The 19,572-nt window shown below is 42.7% G+C and overlaps 1 protein-coding gene across 2 annotated transcripts in view; it reads right to left on the bottom strand.

Moving 5' to 3' along the window:
• Window positions 1–19,572, bottom strand: part of LOC116939495 (N-acetyllactosaminide beta-1,3-N-acetylglucosaminyltransferase 2) — a 77,393-nt gene that overhangs the window by 55,975 nt on the left and 1,846 nt on the right. The gene's annotated exons all lie outside the window — the stretch shown is intronic.

The raw sequence follows: 19,572 nt of genomic DNA on the forward strand, positions 1-19,572 counted from the left end.
TACTACAGTACTATAGTGTTGTGACCACGTGTATACTGTTTACTACAGTACTATAGTGTTGTGACCACGTGTATACTGTTTACTACAGTACTATAGTGTTGTGACCACGTGTATACTGTTTACTAGAGTACTATAGTGTTGTGACCACGTGTATACTGTTTACTACAGTATAGTGTTGTGACCACGTGTATACTGTTTACTACAGTACTATAGTATTGTGACCACGTGTATACTGTTTACTACAGTACTATAGTGTTGTGACCACGTGTATACTGTTTACTACAGTACTATAGTGTTGTGACCACGTGTATACTGTTTACTACAGTACTATAGTGTTGTGAACACGTGTATACTGTTTACTATAGTGTTGTGACCACGTGTATACTGTTTACTACAGTACTATAGTGTTGTGACCACGTGTATACTGTTTACTACAGTACTATAGTATTGTGACCACGTGTATACTGTTTACTACAGTACTATAGTGTTGTGACCACGTGTATACTGTTTACTACAGTACTATAGTGTTGTGACCACGTGTATACTGTTTACTACAGTACTATAGTGTTGTGAACACGTGTATACTGTTTACTACAGTACTATAGTGTTGTGACCACGTGTATACTGTTTACTACAGTACTATAGTGTTGTGAACACGTGTATACTGTGTACTATAGTACTATAGTGTTGTGACCACGTGTGTACTGTTTACTACAGTACTATAGTGTTGTGACCACGTGTATAGTGTTTACTACAGTACTATAGTGTTGTGACCACGTGTATACTGTTTACTACAGTACTATAGTGTTGTGACCACGTGTATACTGTTTACTATAGTACTATAGTGTTGTGACCACGTGTGTACTGTTTACTATAGTACTATAGTGTTGTGACCAGGTGTATACTGTTTACTACAGTACTATAGTGTTGTGACCACGTGTATACTGTTTACTATAGTGTTGTGACCACGTGTATACTGTTTACTACAGTACTATAGTGTTGTGACCACGTGTATACTGTTTACTACAGTACTATAGTGTTGTGACCACGTGTATACTGTTTACTACAGTACTATAGTGTTGTGACCACGTGTATACTGTTTACTACAGTACTATAGTGTTGTGACCACGTGTATACTGTTTACTACAGTACTATAGTGTTGTGACCACGTGTATACTGTTTACTACAGTACTATAGTGTTGTGACCACGTGTATACTGTTTACTACAGTACTATAGTGTTGTGACCACGTGTATACTGTTTACTACAGTACTATAGTGTTGTGACCAAGTGTATACTGTTTACTACAGTACTATAGTGTTGTGACCACGTGTATACTGTTTACTATAGTACTATAGTGTTGTGACCACGTGTATACTGTTTACTACAGTACTATAGTGTTGTGACCACGTGTATACAGTTTACTACAGTACTATAGTGTTGTGACCACGTGTATACTGTTTACTATAGTACTATAGTGTTGTGACCACGTGTATACTGTTTACTACAGTACTATAGTGTTGTGACCACGTGTATACTGTTTACTACAGTACTATAGTGTTGTGACCACGTGTATACTGTTTACTACAGTACTATAGTGTTGTGACCACGTGTATACTGTTTACTACAGTACTATAGTGTTGTGACCACGTGTATACTGTTTACTATATTACTATAGTGTTGTGACCACGTGTATACTGTTTACTATAGTGTTGTGACCACGTGTATACTGTTTACTATAGTGTTGTGACCACGTGTATACTGTTTACTATAGTGTTGTGACCACGTGTATACTGTTTACTACAGTACTATAGTGTTGTGACCACGTGTATACTGTTTACTACAGTACTATAGTGTTGTGACCACGTGTATACTGTTTACTACAGTACTATAGTGTTGTGACCACGTGTATACTGTTTACTACAGTACTATAGTGTTGTGACCAAGTGTAGTGACTGTTCTTTAGTAACTGCACTGGAAGTGAAAGTCGTCCTACACAACCCTCCTCTCTCTCGTCTCCCTCACACCGGCCACGATAAAAATGTAATTAATAAATTTGATTTACTTTATATTAAATTTAAATAATAAAAATATAAAAAGCTATTTTGTATTAATAATTTTTATATGAATACAGTATTTTTGGGTTGTGGAACGAATCATCTGAGTTTCCATGATTTAATACGGGGAAATTCGCTTTGATATACGAGTGCTTTGGATTACGAGCACGTTTCTGGAATGACTTATGCTCGCAATCCAAGGTTTCACTGTATCTGGAAGGTTCGGTGAGGAGGTTGGGGGTGGTGGTGGTGGCAATTGCTGCGATGGATGTTATTGCACTGCTGTCTTCTGAAAAACAACCACGAACTTCACACGTCTGCTGAGGATGCCGGTCACCCATGCAAGCACTATCCAGGCTCAAACCCGCTTAGCTTCCGAGATATGACACGGCCATCGGGCACGTTCAAGATGGTTTGGCCCACAAGACATTCTCGTGCCTCAACTGCTCTAATTTACATTCGTGGCCCTGATTTAAGTTGGACAAACCACACATTATTCTTGGGCACCCGAAGCATCCATTATGTAAACATGAATAGTAATTTGACATGCGGTTAGACCTGTTGGTCCAACGTTACGGCAAAGTTGGACCACAACGTTGCCCCAACATTCCATGTTTACCGGGGTAGGTTAGTGCGGGGCACTATTGATTGGTTGGTGCACTTCTCAAAGAATCCAGTTCCCTTTGTTTGAATCCCGACCATGGCAAACATCAATAGCGAGTAATATCTGAACCAGTTGGGGGCAACCCTCTCTTCACAAACCTGAAACTGCCAAACGTGAAGTATGGTCAAACAACACCCATAATTAACGTGGCACGGGGAGGCCTTCATCCAGCAGTGGATTGCCCAATGGTTATACATTATGTTTATGGCATTACCAATATTTACACCATTGGAAACCTCATTTGCCAGTAACAAAATATGATAATTGTTTTTTTTACCCTTTTATCTGGCAACAAAACTGACACCTTTTTTTATAAGGAGTCATGTTTACATTGTGCCACAATACCTGCGTTCGGAAGGCGTCATCTGGTTCAACACCATGTGAGACGAGGCTCTAAAGAAAGCTGTCTCGGGTGTGGACCAATCAATTTCAAGGACAGTGCCACATACATTATCAGAGTTGTTTTTTGTTTGTGTTCCGACCGCAGGTATTGTGGTCAATGTAAACATGACTCCTTGTAAAAAAAAAGGTGTCAGTTTTGTTGCCAGATAAAAGGGTAAAAAAAAAACAATTATCATTCCCAACATTGCTTATTGCGATGGATAAATGACGACCAATACTTTGACCATGTTTTATTCATTGCTAATAGAATGCAGGTGTGCAGCGTGGTGTTCAAATATTGATGACAACGCTAACCTGTGCACGCGGTTTAACAATGCGGTAAATACATCGTGCAAGACGAGAGTCACCGCTGCATGCAGAACAAAGAACGCCGGTGCAAATGACGGCTCGTGAGCAAAAAAAAAGTTTAAGTTGCCGGCGCTGAAATCTACTCGCCCTTCCGCCACTGCTGTCGGAAGGGCCCTCCTCTGTCGGAAGGGCCCTCCTCCACTTCAGAGAGCTTTCCCTTCAAGCGCTGGCCAGACATCTCCGAAGAGGTCGGAGCACCCCACGCATTACCCCCACTGCACGTGACCAGACAATCGACAATCGTAAAGCAAACAATAAGCAGCAAGAAGGCGATGTATCTGCTGCGTCTCACCGCTTATTGTTGTCCCTCAACAGCGACAGTGGTGCGCACGCCAGCAGATGGATTCAGCCGTGGCGCATGCTCTCGTGGGTTCAGTAAATTGCAGGACGTCCACCGAAGAGACGAAGCAATGACATTCGTGTGCAAGTGGTTTGACCATGGTCATGATTATCACGATGATGCTCGTTCTCTAGAGTCCGCTGGGCGTTGAACCTAGTTGAACCTAGTCCAGAAACACAATTTTTTTTTCGGGGACGCATAAATCCCATTTATAATACCCGCGTTTTGCCGCAGTGAACACATCACTTGCATTATTCTCTTAATATAATCCTGCACAGTGCAGGGATTAATGATTGAGAGCTCTTCTGGATATGCATCACATACCGGCTGCATATACTGTATGAGTGTGTGGGCTATTCCATGGCAACAATTACATGATCACTCCAGGTGTATTAGTAATTGAGTGAGCTCTATTATATATCACAACAACCTACTATTACGTCAGGATCAGAAACTATACCAGTCCGAGTGACACTTATGTGAAATATTGCAATCATCTGGTTCTGTTTCATGCTGTGATAATTCCACTATCATGGATTTTACCATGTGCACAAACACAAAATAGTTAAACAATGGAAGTATTTCCAAATGTTGGTCAGGTTATGTGGCAAATTAACAGCAATGGCCTTCAAAAAACATAACAGGCTATACTGCATTTTGTGAAAGTGGCTGGTCAATTTAATATTTTGTATTCGTTATTTAATTAGTGTGAGTACAGTATTACTTTAGTATTTGTGCATGCATATTCTAATGCCAGCTAAGTCTCTCACAATGTGCAATACATTGAAAAGGCTCCAGCAACAATAATATAACATGAAGGCTTCTAGAGCTTTATTCGCTTCTATCGAGCTTTAAAATAATCCATTGTGGCGTTACAAAAACAGTCAGCCACGCTACGCCTGGAGCAGATCCTAGCAACCGCTCCCCGCGGTTTCCTCCGCAGGGACCACATGAGGCTGTTAGCAGCACTGTGTCGCAAATTATTACAGAGCCATTACCCTTATCCAGCACACGCTACAGGTTTTACATCCTCCATGATCTATCCGGCCAGGTAGCTCGGTGGTAGAGTGAGTGGCTCGCAATCAGAAGGGTGTGAGGTCAAATCTCTCTATTTTGGGAGTTGACTCAACCCATCATTCTAGAGTTGTAAAAATTGGCACCACCTTTGGGGGGAAGTCAATGGATAGACTCGCCCCCGTCACAAGAACGCAGAATTTACACCCCTGGCTCAGGGCTGTAAACGAAGGATGAGCACCACCTTAATGCCTCTTGAAGCAATACATAAAAATAGGCATTCTGGATACTGTGGTGCAATAAGTGATGCAAAAATGTATTTTAGTTGGATAATGATTTTAAGTGTATGATGGCCATTGTTATCAAAGGTGAAGAACATTATTATGCAATACCTTTCTTAACAGTAACTGTGTAATATGCCTTGGATAATAATCACAATGTCAATAACGATTATATTATGATTGTGTTATGTATTAAATAGTTCTGTCGAACTCGGAACATCGCATGCAGTAGAGAGGGTACCTTCCTATAAACATACGGCAGAATATTTTTAGGCATCCATTGGCTATACAGTCTTCTGGAAGACACCGCTGATCAGATACTGGATGTCAGAACCGGCCCACAGTTTTGCTTGTATCAAACCAATGCTTTTGAACAAATTAACTCGCAGAAGACCACATAGCCGATGGGATTGCGTAACTTACTGAATATACGTTTTAATGTGGAGTAACAACATTTTTTGAGATTCTGATAAAGCAAGGGGGGATATTGGCTGCTTATTTTGTCATCAAGGTTAACAACAACAAAAAATGCTAATGCTTTCTTTACAGTGACTGTATCACATGCCTTGGACAACAGTAACACTGGATAAGGCTCACAACAAAGTAAAACTTTTGCAGTGCCATTAGATCAATGACTGTAATAGCATGAAACATTAACATATGACTGTTTCTTGCAACAACAAAAAACAAATGCCAAAATCCATTAAATATGTATAACACATGCATTATGCATTACACTTTCTATAATATACAACCGTATTAACCTGTATCCATAAATCAATGGGATGGAAAGTGCATTCCTAAATCTATGAGTTTCCTGCTTGCTGAATTACAGACTACTCTCCAATTTTTATGACCAGGTAAGTGCACTGAAATAGATAACATTGTCAGTCAGCTAATGCTCGGTAGGAAGTACTGTAGTTTCATATTGCTGGATTATGTATGTCTCAGCAATTTCTATATATCAATACCCATTAGCGTTTAATGACATCAGATTACTGACAAAACAGTAATGCATTGTCCCATTGTCATCACCAACACCTTTGTCACAGTGTGTGTAGAAATGCAGAGCATAAGTTAGCAATTCACCTCCCAGCTTGGAATAGCTTATAAAAGCATATACTCATCCAGAGTTTGCTTGTATTGAACCAATGCTGCTCCCAGAAGCTTTGTGGTTGATATGAAGTTGAAAAAATACTCTAATTTGTATGTGGAGGGACAGATATATGAAATATATTTTCTACTTACAGGATATGTTATAGGGTTCAGCATATGACTACTTATAGCAAAATAGACAAGCAATGTCTCCTTCATATATCCATCTCTCCATGTAGAACAATCAAGTGTTTCTCACACAACCCAATGGCATTCTGGCAGTGCATTATTTATGGGGTTTTCTCGACCACATCACCGCCAGAACTACTTGATTCATGTGAACAAATACAAAAAGGTATATCGCTTCATTGTTCTATTATCTTGTTTCATTGTTGTGCGTGTACTGAAGATGTTAGGAATTATCTGTGGAAGTTTCTCCTCTTTGTAAAGGTAAGCATTCTGTGTTTTTACGTAATTTTGATAGTGAAAGAAAATTTATTAATGGGGAGAGTCAAATGAGGAGAACGTATTGTCAGCGTATTTATGTTGTTACTTATAATCTCTGCAATCACGATCGTTATTATGTTGTGTTCTGTATTATATATTTGCGCAAACAAAATGTCTGGCACCTCACTAGCATTTAGGTAAGCAAGCCCCACTGTTAATGAGACGCTGAATGTAGAAACAAGTCCAGAGTTTGCTTGTATTAAACCAATGCTGCTGAAAAAATGCACTCCCAGGAGGCCGTGTGGCCGATGGGATGTGTAAAAATAAATACATTCATTGTTTTATGTGGAGAGACAAATGTGAGGGAGGCATATTGTCAACTTAGTTGATTAAATGTTAAATTATAGTTGTTGCTCTAGATCAGCATTATCAATATGAAGAAGATTTAATGTGTTATCCACATTCTTCACAATGAGGCAAATTATTATTTTGTGCTGTGCTCATTTTAAATGAGTTACAAAAAAAAATCTGTTAATATTTAGCCATTCAATCAGTGAACGCGTTTTGAGTCTGGGCAAGTTTTCCAGCTGGTTTTTTACTACCCCCCCCCCCCTAAAATGATTAACCAGCATAATTTTATTTCTAGAGTGCCTTGCAAATGTTCTTATCTGGCACTTACTGCTCCCAGCTTGAAGGCATGTTCACCTTGCATGTGGTTAAGAAGTGGAAGCAATTGTAAAAAATAACTTGTGCTGTTTTGGCAACAAGCTCTCATTTTGTCAGGAACTGCAATTAAAATAAATGTACATTACATTTCATTATTAGATTAGGTTTTTTTAAAAGAACAACAATCTGCTCCCTGCCATCTCTTTGATAATAAAAAAACCCCGACAAATTCATCAATAATCTCGTTAATCATCTCTTTAATGCGTCATTTCAATCCAGGTCTGCCTCCAATAACTGTCCGAGGTTAATGATTGCCAATCTACCAATGGTAGTCGAGAAGGAGAAAAGACGAAATATATTTTTTTAAAAGTGGAGCATTTTTTTTGCATAACTATTTCACGAAAAAATTCTTATATCTCAAAAGTCAAACTGTTTTTTTTTTCATATTCTTGGTTCTTTCAGTCGACGAAGAGAAGGTTCCAGATGTCAGACAGATGTATACCATGCCCTTCAGAGGACGGAGAGACAAAAGTCCCCTGTGAACATTATAAAACAAATCAGGATGAGTTATGGGAACAATATTCACGGATCTATTTACAAACGATCTATTCACAAATGTATAATACTATAACACTCAACTGGTGAGTCATATGTGGCGGTTTTATTTTTTTTTGGGGGGGGGGGGGGAACCCACACACATTTCCCCAAATTTCTATCCATGCTCAAGTCGCAGTCGGGGTGAATGGAAGCAGCACGTGATCAGTGAATGACACTGCCCGCACGAGGTGCAGCCTCCACAGTCGCACGCGTCCACTATCAAGAGCGTTGCACTCGTAGCCTCGCTCAAACAAGACGTATGTATGCTGAACTTCTTTCGCACCGTACGCAGTCAACAACACTAATCAGAGATGCGGGAGGACAACGAACTAAACAAAAATGCATCCTAGATTTGAAGTTTTTGTGACTGCAATGATCCAAACACTTTGGTTCTTTCGGTTAAGTCACGTAGGTAAAAAATAAAAAAAATAATAATCTAATAACGACTGTCATTTTGCTGTGCTAGTTACACCTGATGACGGAAGCTTGTGTTGCCTCCGAAACGTCGTGATTTTTTTTATTTTTACCTACGTGACTTTACCGAAAGAACCAAAGAGTACAAAAATGCATTCTAAAACAATATGCCTATAATAAGCAGGTCCCTCGAGAGAAATGTAGGGGCCCTGGTACACAATTTTGGAGGTAATTTAAAATTAGTCCCCTTAGGTTGTGGCCCCGATAGAGTTGTCTAATTTCCCCCTTCTTCGTAACCTGGTGCTGGGCTCTTCTGGCCCATGGCACCCTGGTGCAGTTGCACCGCCTGCACACTCAATAGCTATGCCACTGGATGACTATTATCCAGCAGAAATGTCAAAACAAGCTTCGCTGCTGGCTATGGCAGTTAATGTAGCGGGCCGAGAGAAGGTTAAGTCAGCGGTAAGTATCCAAATTATAACTATTAGAGGCGACAGCATTTAAAAAACAATGAACGCGGATAAGTTGACTGTTGTTTACAGCGCTTAGATGTTTTAATGATCACATTCGCTGTGGGCATGAGAATGTAACCAGCGGCAGAATGGAGCTTTAATCCGCACGATTCTCACGCCCGCAGCGTTTACCAGGTGTGTAAACGCACTGGGGGGGGGGGGGGGGGGGAATGTGTGGTTCTGGCTGAAGTACATCTCAAGCCACTCATTAGCTTTCGGATATGACAATGCGTCGAGTGTTACATGTTGTTGTTATAAATATTACTCTTTGGTTCTATTCGGTAAAGTCACGTAGGTAAAAAAAAATAAAACAACAAAAATCACGACGTTTCGGCCACAACACAAGCGGCCTTCATCAGGTGAAGGGACCAGACTGTCTCGAGGACAGCGCTGGAGTGAAACACAGCCAAGCTCAGACTGTTATAAATATTTTTTTTACCGTGTAAAAGTATTCTGCAAAAATTGCTCAGACTTCAAGGCAAGCTGGGGGGCACTGCACGAACGCACCTCCGACGAGTGCGGTTGGCTGCATGCGGTGCGAAAGAAGTTCAACGTACATACGGACAGGAATGGATCGTCCCGAAAGCAATGACCACGATACACGGCGCTGCCTCGCGCAACGGGCTCCAGTGCACACTCATGCCACTGCCATGTAATATCGCCCCAGATGGTCACATGAGCGACCTATGATAGACACTTGCGAGCCAAGCCGAATTATTTTTAGATGCTGCTACGAAGTCCCATTTTCCACCGACAACAAAAAATGCACCACGCGCTCAACACACGATGTTGTCCGTATCATACGTTTTATGGGTTACAGCACGTAAATATAAATGTGTCGTTAAACCCGCCACCACCCGACAGCCAATTAGTAAGGTTTGTCACGTAAACAGAATGTGCAATTAGTTACTAGTACAGCACACCGGTGTTTTGGAGAGCAAATCCACAACATTTACAATCGGAGTATGACGTTTCGCCAGTAATTATAACTAGCTTCATCAGGCGACAGCCACACATCTGTCACCTGATGAAGCTAGTTGTAATTACTGGCGAAACGTCGTACTCGCTCGAAGTGATAATGGCAGTGGTATGGGCTGAGGGTGAACAACAGTGACAAAGTAGCAGCCAAGGAATGGAATGCGTCTAAAATCAGTGTGTAAGATTTGCATTGAACTGCCCATATAGGACTCACCACTGCGATCTCTACATTGGGTCAAACTTAACATCTCTTAATGATCGACGGCTTGTGCATCAGATCTTATTTATTCACGATGTACTTACGAAAAAAATCAGCAGACTACCTGCTGGATCTCCTCACTGTTTCGAAGAACAAATGTGACCTAAGGTCTTCGCTCATTTACCAGCTTCACATTCCTTATTGCCGTACAAATACTGGAAGGGCCTTTGCTGTTGATGCACCAGGGTATGGAATGCTATCGCCAATAAACTGCAACTTGGATCACTACCTGTGAGATCTTCCCTCAAAACTGATCTTGAGGAGCTGTACACCCCTAGCTGCCACTGCTATGCAGTGGACCGAAATTAAATGCATCACTCCGGTTGACCGCTGCAAAGTATGATCTTGAGTTTTGATTATAGTGTGCTGATCTTTAAAAGTGCATTGAAATGTTTTCATACTCCTGCTGTTATGGAGTGACTCATGCGGCCAGCTATGGCTGCAAAGTTTGGTCGTACATGCTATGTATATCGTTTATTGTTAAATTTGAATCACAGTTCCAGTGATCACTTACATTGTTTTTATAGCTTTATTTAGGTGATTTCTAAAACGTATGGTTTAGCAATGCTTGTTTGTTCAAGTACGGAGTTAGCCTGATAACTTTAATCTTAATTGTCTTATGGTTGTTATTGTTTGACTTGCATCCCACTAGGATTTTTGCACGCAGCGTTGATGTACGGTGTTTTTTTTTCTGGAAGACTTTGCTGCTTTTTTTCCTGGATTTTTCTATCGCGCGTAGTCACTTTAAGATGTTCTCTGTTCATGTTTGTGTTTGTTGCGGTTGCACCCGAGTCAAGAGCCGCACGGCTCACAGGGCTATACCTAATAAATGAAACTGATAGTGTTATTAGAACGGTAGGCTTTTTAATACATTTTAGAAAGCTTACGTCGATCTGATATTTGGTGCATCTATATTTCGGTCATGAATCCTGGACCACTTGATCTAGTTGGGCGCATGTACTTTCGCTAAATTTGTTCATGCTAAGGGCCCATCCATTGAGTAGGTACGCAAAAATCTGTCAAAACTTGACCCCTCCACCCTCCCTGTACGCACGCGAACTTTTTACACCCCCCCCCCCCACCTGCGTACGTTCGCTTGACCCCCCCCCACCCCCCGAATCCTATAGAACGGCCGATATTTAATCCACGCAGAAACGATCAAGGATTCATCTTATTAACGTGTTTAAGTAAACATATAGTCTAACTCATTTGAAGGCCAATATAGACGATTTATTATCGAGGCTTCACCTCCCCCCCCGTTACTTATGCGTACGTACACTGTCAGTAGACTCCCCCCCATACGCAAGCGTACGCATTTGGGTTAACCCCCCCCCCTCCCCCCTCAATGCGTACGTGCTAAATGGATGGCCCCAAAGTACTGGCGCTGGTTGACGGCAAGCAAGACTTTGAGTTCCACCAGGACTGGCTGCTGGTGAGTGAAGCGCCAAAAATAGGCCGGGCAGATTTGAGTTATGCTTTCCTGACGTGCCTTTTTGGTTGTGTCGCATGCTGTGTTAGTCATGAGGATTATTTGACCAAACTTCACCACGCTGGTAAGTGCAGGTTGGCGAAGCAACGGAGTGCAAGACGCTGGCGCACAGTACGGCACAAGTGGATGTTACCACACTGCTCTCTTGCTCGTAGCGTAGCCCTGTACTGGCTTTTGTTCACCTGCCATAGCCTACAAATGTATCTCCCGAAGAAGCTGCCAATCTGGAGTGAAACGTTGGACATCACGCCAAACAGCGCGTGGTACGACCTGAAAACACGTATCGTCGAAGAGCTGCACGGCACATAAACGGCTGTTAGATTTCTGACAATTTACCGAAGCAGTTTTGTAACGCTCATAAGGGTTGTGTCAAATTATTGTACGCCACGTAAACACGCAGTTGAAGTGGCCTGTAGTGGTTTTAGAGTGTATAATCCGCTGGGGAATGCTGCTCAGGTGGCCCCTACGCAGACATTCGGCTACTGGATGCTCTACTATTCCGCGTGCTCCTCCCGAGCACGTGTGTGTCATGCAAGGAAGAACACTTGCCGAATGTCCTCTCTATGAAAGACGTGATCGCACCCGCCAAGGCATGTGTCTGCACGTGCCGTGACACGCTTTCGGTGTGACACAGCTGGGCCCCTTCCTTGTGTGCTCACTGACAGCCGTTGGTTGTTGATTATCGTAAATATGGATGGCTCCTATGAAATATTTTGAACCAACATACTTCCTACGCAGTACTTTCTCCGTATCTTTGTTTCTTATACTGTATTAACAAATATGTTTGTCATAATATTCAACACTTGTATCCCCCCCCCCCCCCCCTATAAATAACAAACACTCGTAAACCATGCGCACGCAATCTCTCACGAACGTGTGTGAAAGCAACCAACGTAGGTGGCACTTCACGGTACTTATTTTGATGGCCCCTATCGTCCACGATAGCAGAATATGGATTTCAAGGTCATTTGGCCACATCTGCTTGTTGTAAGCACTCTCATCGTCGTGGAAACCAAACAATTCAAAGAAACATGGGAAGCACACTCATCTGCCAGTTCCGTGTGTTCATAAATAGGTTCTCTAAACAAAACCACATTATGATCCTCACACTGCCTGTCTGTAAACCTACCCCAGCCGGTATAGATGGCTTTGTGTTAATGCTGTGCTCACACACCACGGATCTCCCTTGTAAAATTGCTATCTAAACGGGATCATCCGTGTAACAAATGAAATAAACTCAAATCTCAAACTCAATGAGGTTTATCATCTTTGGATGGACATGTGATGGGTATGGATGATCACAGAAAAGACATAGGTATCTAGCCTATAACAGTATCACCAGGAATGTTCTCGATCTGGACAAATTTGGTAAGCTAAGCAGAGCTGAAGCTGCCTTTAGATTTCCAGATCTGCAGCTGATATCAGGGGTTACAGGCTGCTGCAGGACTATGCTGTCACCACTGGGCAAGTGCAGATGAATCCGGTGTTTTACTATACTCTTCCAACGTCTACACTCCTCGCCTTAAACCAACCCACACTGAACAGCTTGGAGAAGTATGGTGCAATCAGCACCACGACTGACATGGGGGTTATTTAAGCATGGGGAGGCCGTCATCCAGCAGTGGATTTATAAAGGCCTGCATAGTCAGTGTCTTGTGTGCTGCTTATCAGCACAGCGCTCGCTGGTCCATGAGGCTATAAAAAAGAAACAGGACGAGTGGGTGGATAGGCTACGAAAGTATGATTCCATTAAACATCCACAGTTTGTTTGAAATAAATCTAATTTAGGGTTTCAAAATCGTTAAATGTCACAAATGAAAACTATTTTGAAACCAGTAACAGAAACGGACAATAATAAGCCAAATGCATTTTTCCTATTTAGAGAGGGAGCAGGCAGACAGGAAGCAGGCATCTTGACGGTCACATGATCTCAGGGAAAATTCAGTCAACATTAAATTACCACCATTATTGTTCCTGAATTGTGGTTATTAAATAGCCCCGGTATTAAGCAAGGGAGTATAGTGATGAGGGAATACACGTTTTGTAAAAAAAAACTGCTGCAGCTGAGAGTAATCACAGAATAAAGGCGTTTTATCCAAAAATGATGAGCAAATGAAGTAAGGGGTGGAGCAGCCGCACAGCGGTTAGCACACCGAGCTTTGGCTAACAACAGCGACAAGTGACCTCTGAACCGGTCACCTCCCTCCTTACCCTCTCCTTCCCCCCAACACCTTCACTCCTCGAGAACCCTTGCAGCAACCCCCCCCCCCCCACAATTTATGTCGTCACGTTAGACAAACAATTTTCAGCCACACTGGCCAGCGCTGAGAGTTATGGTGAGACAACACCCATGATGGGACATGGTGCAGCGGTAGATTGACAAATGGTTGTAGATTATTTTTTTACTACTACTATTATTATCTGAACCAAACATTTACGCCAAATGATCTGCTAACAAAATGGTGAGCTTCTTGAGATAATTAACAGGGCTTCCAAACTACACACGAGCTATACACTGCTTCATGAGTTTGGTGACCGCGTGGATATTGAGATGTGTGTGCACAGGGTGTTTTGGAGTAGGATGTGCAATTGAGCGAGGCTATGGGGGAATAATTCTGCTTCAAATGAAATGTCACCATGTGGCAGGTAAATCAAGAGAATACAATCATATTTGTGTGGTAAAACGTCAACCGATTAACACACATTAAGATGGCTACGTAGGAATTTGTGATTGTATCCGAAATATGCATCAAAAACAGTTGAATTGCAATTGAAATAATCATTATTATACACGGTCCCATATATGGTCATGAGTGATGGAGGAAGCCTGTTAATATGCAGACATCTACTATGCTGTGTGTCATTGCTATCCCACGTGGATTAATGTCGATTACTTGTTAGCTTCTTAATACACAATCCGACACATGTGAAAGGCAAAACACAATCGAGAGTAGTGTTGATGCTGATGATGACAATGATAAAGGAATACGTCAAATACAATGTTAACATATTGATTACAAAGATCTCACGATTACTTCTGAAAACACTATTTTTTTGTACCTGTCTGCAAGCAACTTCCCACAAATCCCTCTTTCCACACACAGCACGAGTGCAACTGCAGTAGTACGTTAAATGTCGCAATGGTGATCGTCTTTTCGCATGGAAGCAGCAACATTCAAATTTAACAGGAACCCACAAGTCATTGGTAAGTTTCGTGAGCTTAAAAGAACTGGGATTTGCATATCCTGGATTGGGCACTTAAAACGCAATCCCAAATCTCATGTAAATAATTCCAATGCCCAGCTGCAGCTTATATATTTTTTTTAAACCAATGACGATCGTTTGAAAGGCGAACCTGCATTCAGTATAAAGTCTATCGAAAGACGACGCCTTTATTTATGAAGCAGCCCAAAACAGAATTTTCGGTAAATGGAAGTTACGAGTTAAACACCCGAAGCTGGTGGGACAATGGGGAAGGTGATCGCCCCCTCCGTTGGTTGCAAAGCACCCCCCCCCCCCCCCCCCCGAGAACGTGACAAGGTCGCTCTCGCTCGCTACGGCGGTTGCAGATTGCCGTCTCGCAATGGAGTTGCTTCTCAATTCCTCATCGCCTGCGCAATCCCGTGTCGTTTTCACGTCGTTATCGCCGTTAAATGTCAACGTGCCTCAACGTGGCTCATGGCGATACCGTACGCGGCAGCCAAAGTCACGATCTGAAGCATCGAACACAACGTTGCTTATGAAAGCAGTTCAAAAGACATGTGCTATTGCAATTTGTGAAGAAGGAAAACAAAATCATGAGGATTTGTATATGTTTGGGACTTAAATGCAATATTGCATCTCATATCCATCATTCCAATGGCCAGATGTAGGGTTTTGTTGCCGAAGTAGAATGTAGACATTAATTTAAAAATATTATACATGAACTTAAAAAAATATATATCCCCGTGAAATGTACACACCGTGTTAATGATTCCCCCATTTGTGCTTTTCTAATTACGTGAACAGGCCAGAGAAGACACCCACCAAGGGGAGACGGAGCAATAGAATTAAAACTCGTGTGCACGAGCTAGGTGGTTTATCACATCGCAGAATCGCAAAGTTGGCGTCGGTTTGGGGAGGCCTTCATCTAGCTGTGGATCGACCACGGCTGACAATGATGAGAAATGAAGTACACTCAAATTCCGTTGGATGCCCACAGACCTACGTTTTAAACAAAACGATTAAAGGTGCAAAACGCAGACAGCCATCTGTGACACAGAGCTTCAATACTCATCGGATATCTCCAGGATAACGATTCTGATTATATGCGTTTGAAACAACAAATGGTTTCCCAGCCTGCATTATGATTCTGTTTTAATTATAGGGGTTTTTTTTCTTCGGATAATCAATTACAGATCTGACCCACACACACAGCTAATATGAGGCCACATACATACGTCGTATAAGCACGTTTGCGATTCCAGATTTCTTGCGACGTAAATAATTCACAAGGTAGTGCGACAAGTAATTTGCGACGTTACTTATTTACATGCGTTCTACATCGTTTAAGTTTCTTATGCTGCAGTGAGGCGTACCCCCCCACCCCCCCCCAAAGTAAAAATGACCTTGCTTTGACCTGTGATGGAGGTCATACAGAACCACTGTCATTCACAACAAAACTCATCGACAGCTTGGTTACCGACACATTCACTCCCCCCTCTTGACTTCCCAATGAAACCAAAACGCGGAACTTACTTACACCCGTAACCGAACTTCTTCTGGCGCATCTTGCGGTCATATTACGTTTGCACTTTGCGTGTGTGTGTGTGTTTGTTGTTATTCGCGCGTTCGTTTACGACCATTAAATACCTCGTTTGTTAGTTGTGCAATAATCGTTAAGGACCCTGTGCTCGGTCTCTAAAAGACGTGTATGGCTATTTTCCAGTTGCTTTGTTCACACACCGCCGGATCTCCCCCGTAAAAAAAAGCCGGAAAACTAGCCAAGCGGGGTCGTGTGTGAAACAAATAAAGTAAACTTAAACAAGAACACAACAGCTCTGCAATCCCCACATCTCAGCCCACACCCCTCTCTTAGGCCCTTCAATGGAATTCCACTGCCTCACCCCTCGCCGCTCCCCACCCACCAGCAAACTTTTGTCAAATGCGAACCTCCCTGCATATCAGATTGTGCGGATAGGGCTGCATACCTGATTGGTGCATTCCGTAGCATGCTTAACAAACATGGTAAACTGTGGACGATCTGTATAGCGTGGAATGTGGAATGGCTGTATTGTAGTATACAGGAGTGTTGAGTTTCGTAAAATGCTCAACTATATGTTTATCAGCAGGCAGATGTGTAGAATGGGAACCGTTGGATTGTGGATTATATATGAAAAATAAATTTCGTAAAATGCTAATCCGCATGTTGATCTGTAAAGAGGCCTATAGGATGGAAAGAGCTGAACTGTAGATTGAATTCACTCTCCATTCCATTCCATTCCTACCCCCACCGTCTTCTCACCTGTGGGTGGTTTGAAACTCATGATCACGACAATCTGTGTGCTGTACGCACTAGTTAAATAAAAGTCTAGTGTGTACCAAACTATCACCGTGGTAATACTATCCCAGTAGTAACGAGGAGGAACAATCATGCATATGCATGTATTCTGTCACCGCCATGCAAAAACATAAAAACTAAACTATATCAGTTAAGGCCCACTGAGCTATATAGCGCTTTTTCAGAAGCGACCTGGGCACACTGGGAGAACATGCAAACTCCAAATATACAGGCATCAGGGTCAGGATCCAACGCACTGCATACCAGGCGAGTCAGTGAACATCTCGCCACCGCGGCGGTATGCGTCTATCCTAGGAAATAATGAGCGATTATAATAAAGTCGTTGCTTTCCATGCCGCTCAACGAGATGGCATCACACAGCGCAACCCCTTCGAACAATTTGGCCAGCTTTCTTTCATTAAATTCCCCAATAGCAACACAACTTTACGCTAAAATTGAACTTACATTGGCTCATCGTGATCCCCCGCGACAGGGATTATTTACTGCTTACAAGCTGCTGTTTTCTCTTTTCTTCGTTTCTGCACTTTATTTGTTTAGATTTTGTAATGTTGGTTGAAACCAGGTCTCTCATGCAGATGAAGACTATCCTGCTCTCTTGAGCATTTTAACACGTAGGCTTTCGCCACCAATATTATTCATAATAAAGGTTTTTGGGTTAGATCGTGTTATTTATTCATAAATGTGTCGCAACCCTCCACCACCCGACGCGGCCAATCAGCAAAAAATGTGTCACGTTGACAAAAGACAAATAGTTAACTACTTTAGCCCACCGGTGTGTTGAAGAGTGAATTTTGAGTACGACGTTTCGCTGGTAATCACATCCAGCATCATCGGGCGATTTGCCAGAATAGTGAAGCCCTCCACCTGCTCCCGGTCTTAAATATAGCAGCAGGGTGACGTCAGCTCTTGAGCATGACAATAACAACAAACTTGACTTGGTTTGCAAGCATGACAATCACAAGAGCAGCAGCAATGCGGGCGCGTTGCACGCCTGCGGGACGAGGAGTGACGTTAGGGACACTCCGTTCTCATCTCACGCATGGCAAACAAATCACGGTAATTTTTTGCAGGTGATGATGTTATGATAAGAATTTTCGTAATTTATCCGCTCAAAGTCTCCCACCAACGCCCCGGGGAGAGACGCACCACAGCGTCTCCTTCATATCCCGTTCGCGGGGTCCCCTGTTTACATTCTACCCTCGCATGATGGGGTAATAAGTAAGTAATCGCCTTACCGCCACGGCGTCCACGCGTGGTTAGGCCCCGTGTTGTTATCGCAAATAAATGAATCCCGGACGGCACGGGGGGTCCATTTGTGTTGTTCCTGATGCGTTTTGCCGTACATTGGGTGTGACCTCTGCGTGTTCACCATTGCATTCTCTTAATGTCACAAAGTGTCCCAATTGAGGTGGGGATTTTTTTTTGTCAAGGCCGTGCCGGTCACGGGGGTTTGCATGATCATATTTTAGGCCAGAGCAAGACATGCATACGTATGGGGCATTTGGTTCATGTTGGAAATAACCTCTGTGCTGGTCAGTGTGGGTTGGTGAACGTGGAGTGGAATAGGGGGCGGTTACTTTTGTGTACCATGTCCACGGATCGTTAAATAATTGACAGCTATCAACGTAAAACTACGTATCAATCCACTGCTAGATGTGGGTTTCGACCATGTATGTTGGTTTAACCATACTTCACCACGCTGATCTCAGTGTGGGTGAAAAATGTTGGTCGAACAGAGTGGCTGTAAAAGGGGTTGAGTGAGTTGGTTGGGGGTTCCAAGGACCGGTTCAGATGTCACTCGCCACTCGCGATCAGCCGTGGCCGAGATTGGAACTTGGGTTGCCGGGTTCATAGACAACAGGTGCAATGCTTTAACCACTTATCTCGTTTGAAATAAACGCGAGTGGCTTGTATAAAATGATCGTCAATGAAAGCAATTAGAGTGCATTTCTCGAGTGATTAATCAGACACGTAATTTGCATTTTAAAGATCACGTTAGGTTACTCACACACGTACAGCCTTCATAGGCACGGGTCTCGACGTGATGGTGTCATCAGCACCACGCCTTTGCCTCGTGTTCACGACACACCACACCAGATGCCGTATTCATCTCGGGCTCGGGTCAGCTTGGTCCAGATATTTGCCACCGGTGTTCGTCGTGACCGGTAATCGAAACGTAAGATTCCTGGGTTTGTAACGTAGGTCACTTCCACCCCTTAAAGTGGACATTGGTCACTCGGCCTTATCGCACACACGCACACCACGGCCTCACCACACACACACACTACATACAATCACACACACACACTACAATCACGCACACACACGTGATGAATGCGCCCGTGCTCTCACGCGTGTTCACTCATCACTCACCTCCCTAACAGCTGATACTTTACAAAAAAAAAACATCACTTAAAAAAACCGATACATCGACCAACCCAAGGCACTAA

The sequence above is a fragment of the Petromyzon marinus genome, chromosome 6 (assembly GCF_048934315.1).
Source record: "Petromyzon marinus isolate PM22_M1 ecotype Great Lakes invasive population chromosome 6, UKy_Petmar_22M1.pri1.0, whole genome shotgun sequence".
Classification (NCBI taxonomy): Eukaryota; Metazoa; Chordata; class Hyperoartia; order Petromyzontiformes; family Petromyzontidae; genus Petromyzon; species Petromyzon marinus.